This window comes from Protopterus annectens, chromosome 11.part0, assembly GCF_019279795.1.
Source record: "Protopterus annectens isolate FY-2018-M chromosome 11.part0, PAN1.0, whole genome shotgun sequence".
NCBI lineage: Eukaryota > Metazoa > Chordata > Ceratodontiformes > Protopteridae > Protopterus > Protopterus annectens.
In genome coordinates, this window is record NC_056745.1 from 402,276,408 (window position 1) to 402,280,666 (window position 4,259).

Below are 4,259 nucleotides of genomic sequence, written 5' to 3' on the forward strand. Positions count from 1 at the left end.
CCCATGAGAGTGCCTTAAAAAGACTGAACTCTGTCAAGTACTTTAATTGCAAACAGGAGGTATGGTATTACCTGAACATATTTTTGCTATCTTCTTCAATAACTCTTCTGGGCATGGAGTTGAGTCTTTAGTTAAAATTTTCACACTGTATTAACCAATTTCTCTAGGGATGGTACACTGAGGTTACTAATTGCTTGACCTTAAAACATTCATATAGATGCATTATTCTGTACATTAATAGACTCCCTGCAAGGTGAGTATTTCGTAAAGTATCCTTACTCTGGAAATATGGGTACTAAGACTCTGGCTATAGATTTAATATAAACTGGGGAATAGCTTCTGAATACTTAGTTGCATAGTTCAAAATGTATTGAGACCCTTTTGTGATGACCCACCACTGCCAACCAGTATGTGACGTGGATGTCTCACCTCTGGGCCAGTAATCCAGGAGCCTCAATCCTCACCACTGGCACCTGTGGGGGGATGTTCACTGGGAGTATAACAGGTACATGCACATTATTTCCAGATGCAGCTCTCTGCATTAAATGCAATTTCCCTTAAATCACACAGAGACAACAGTCAATCCAGGGCTTGTTTCTCCCTCTTTCCTCCAGATCCACAATAAGACTCCCCACTGGCACAGCTATAGAGTTGAGATCTCAGCTGAATGACCAAGCTAAGACCTCCTGCACCCTCTATCCACTCAGTGCTTAGTGTCCCTGCCCCAGTAGTAGGCACACACTCTTTGAGGTTTGATTTTTACACTTACACTCACGTGTGGGAAAGGCTAGCACAGGTTTACACCCCTTCTGCCCAGACTATAAGGTAGTTACCACTGCCACCAGTCACTCCTTATAAGCTACTTTAGGGCATTTAACAAAGAGTGCCCAATTTTACTGTGTCATATTAATATTAATACAAATGGTAGTTTGACCAAGAGCAAGGTTATTAGGAGTGGCCCACACAATGTCACCAAATAAATATGCAAGTAATCGCAAAACTTAAATATCTACACAGATCAGCCACAATAAAAGGTGTAATATTTTTAATAATAAATAATAAAAGAACAAGAGAATACTAAATATATATTCACAGTGACATCAGAGTTCCGAATTACAGGAAATACTTAAAACATTGCAGGTCAGGCTCAAGCCAATGAAGAAAATAAACTAAATGTCACTTTGTTCTTGACTGAATCTAAGAGAATTATACTATTCCCTAGCAACTTCTAGAGCAAGGCAGATGTTGTGAATGTTCGTTCTTCTTGTCAGGTCCAAAATGGAATGCCGAATGCTCTGTCTCACTCTGAGACTTACCAAAATAATATCTAAAATATTACTGCTGGGATAGCTTAAAGAATGACATAATTTCTGGTCATATGACTTCTTGTTCCCAGGCAAATCCCACCATTGCTGGCAGCTGGTAGCATTTAGCATCTACCTGTAAAAATACATAGATAAGGGCTTTTGCTCAGATCTTTGGCAGGTGCTGGAAGTCCTGAAAAAAATGCATTCCTTCATGCTTCCAAAGTAGCAATTCATTCACCCCGAAGACAATACAGAAAGCTTCCTAGTATAGACGTTGTCTCTAGCTGCAATGAAACCTGTCAGTCTCTTTATGGCCTAGCCTCTAAAGTCATTTAATTTCAAATTTTTCTAAAGTTTGCTGGATTGAGGTTAACCCTCCAGTTTCCTCTGTTGACATGCATTTAAACAGTTACAGTAGTGCATGTACATTTCTGTTCTCTTCCATTAGGGCAAACTGTGGATACATTTTAAGTGCAAGCACTTTACAAATAACCTTTTTAACACAAACATCTGTACAGAGTAGTTTGATATACGCATGACATGCAGTTCTAATACATTGTAACCAAAGCATCTTGTATAAATTAGTTTGATATTCACAAATGACATATAATTTACAAAATTCCAGCTAGCACTGCTGGCAGTACCTCCTGTCATCACACCTTTGCTGGACTTTATCAGTGGCCAGTCAATGTCCATAACAATAAATTTGCATAGCTCTATAATAGGCATTTGAATCAGTGGATTTGTGATGCCTGTGTTTTGTGATGCCTGTGTTCATGGCTGTCTTCTGGCAGTTAAGGCAACCAGGACAAAAATTGATAACAACATTATTCCTGCATAGTTTATTCTTGCAAGAGTCTGTGCTTTAGTCTGATTTGTTCCTAGGTGTCCTTGTGCATGGGTATGCACTAACTACATCACTAGGTTTTTGAAAGGTTTAGACACAAAAGTGGAGGCTGTTTCACTTTTCTATGTACATACTTTGTACAGTTAAGTTGTTTTGTAACTGAAGGTACAGATAAGCATTGGTAGTGTTTTGTTCAGCACCCTCCAGCTGTCTATATTTTCCCTTGTTCCGCTCAACACAAAATCCTCATTTGCCAATGTTTTAAAGCGTACCCAACTTACTTGGTGGCTATCCAACTCTGTCTCTTCTTCAGAGTCACACACTGGTGAAGTGGAAGGCACGGTGTCCTCTTTCACCAGTGCAGGCACTGAGTGTAGTTTAAGAAAGATAACTCATAGCAACAATGTTCAGTCTTTGGTACTGTTTCTTTCTTTAATTGGTTTCCTTTGGTTCTATGTAATAGATCAGCATTCTTCTGTTTAAGGTTCCTGCATTTTGGATCAACAGGAATATCGGGGCTTTTTTCAAAGTTATTATGTCTCTTGGTATACAGTACCTTTCTCTTTTCAGGTTACTCTCCCTAAGTCTTAGGGTGACTGAGCACCACCCTCTCATTACCTTTTTCTTTTCTATTCCCTCCACCTGCTGCAAAAGACATCTAAGGAGAACAAAATGTCTATTCAGTTTTACATTTTTATTCGTGTGTACATTCTTTGCTGAGAGTCTTCCTCTTCCCGAGTTTTCTGTATTGCACTAAGAAATTGATTTAGAACCCTTGACCATGTACTCTTTTCCACTAATTAAGTCTCTCTGTTTAGGATTCTCTATTTTTGAGAGTTTCTATTTTTTTTATCAAGACAGAGTTTATAATTTTGCAAAGGTTGTGCACTTACCATTTTTCTCAAGTTAATTTCTTTGAAATTCTCTCTCTCTCTCTTATGGAGTGCTTTATTTTCTGTTGTGCTAGATAATTCTATTTTTTTTTTTTATAAACATTTTCAAGCTGCCATATTTTGCTGTCCACCTCCTTCTACTGTCTGTTATTGAAAGTTGCTGTGCCATGGGTATGTTCCAACATTTCCTTTTAGTTGGTACAGGTTTTTCTCTAACCTTAGCCAAATGTAATACTTTTGGGTTTTCTGAAATTATTCCTTGATCGTTTTTGGGCTTTTATGAATGTCTGATGGCTCCATCCCCCAACACCTTCTTGTTTAATTGGAGATGTAAGTGAAGGTTTAGTATCCCGATGGTTCCCACTGATGAGTGCCTTTCAAAAGGGCTACCTTCTTCCTATTGTCTCAGCATATCTTTAAATGAGGAAAATTTTTCCATATTATCATATTTAGTTTGGAACTTTAGCAACAAGATGGATTGTCTGGGCAAACTCACATTTCTGGTGGGGTGAAAACTGTTTTTATTTTATTATTATTATTTTTTTTTTACTCCAGAGTATTTCAACTGTTTTAGTAAGGATCTTAATCTTTTTTAGTCCCACACTGTAAACTTTATAAGTGTAACCATACTGCTTGACTTTATTTATGATAGTGCACATAATTAAACTTTGTTGTAGCATAATAGGAAAACACTAACTGTATGTATACTTCTTACCGACTGTTCGTCATATCACAATCACATAAGCATAATAGCATATTACTAATATTTCCTTAAATGTTTTAACAGGTATACGTATTGCCATTACTAGTGCAGAATTTAGTTATATGGCCCTTTTTCCTCAAATTAAAACTTGAGTATGTCTACAGCTGCAATTTTGTTAGTTACCAGAATTTGACACATGATTTACCATAGGTTTACAATGCTCCATTTTAAACATAGTTTCATTGCACATTATTTTCTGTACCAGTATAATAACAATTTCAACACAGCTGGGGCCAGTTTGAAGCAGTCATTTTATTGAAGAAGCAGGGGAAAACCCTTTTGAATTTATTAATGTCTGACATTTCTATAATGTTACTTTAAGTTTGTTGACCCCAGGTTCTAACTATTACTTAAGTACATATTTTTAGTCACATAACTGAAATATTAACATTTTTATTGGGAGAAAATGTCCAGTTAGGAAATGGGAGTTTGTTTCAGAGGTAAAACTG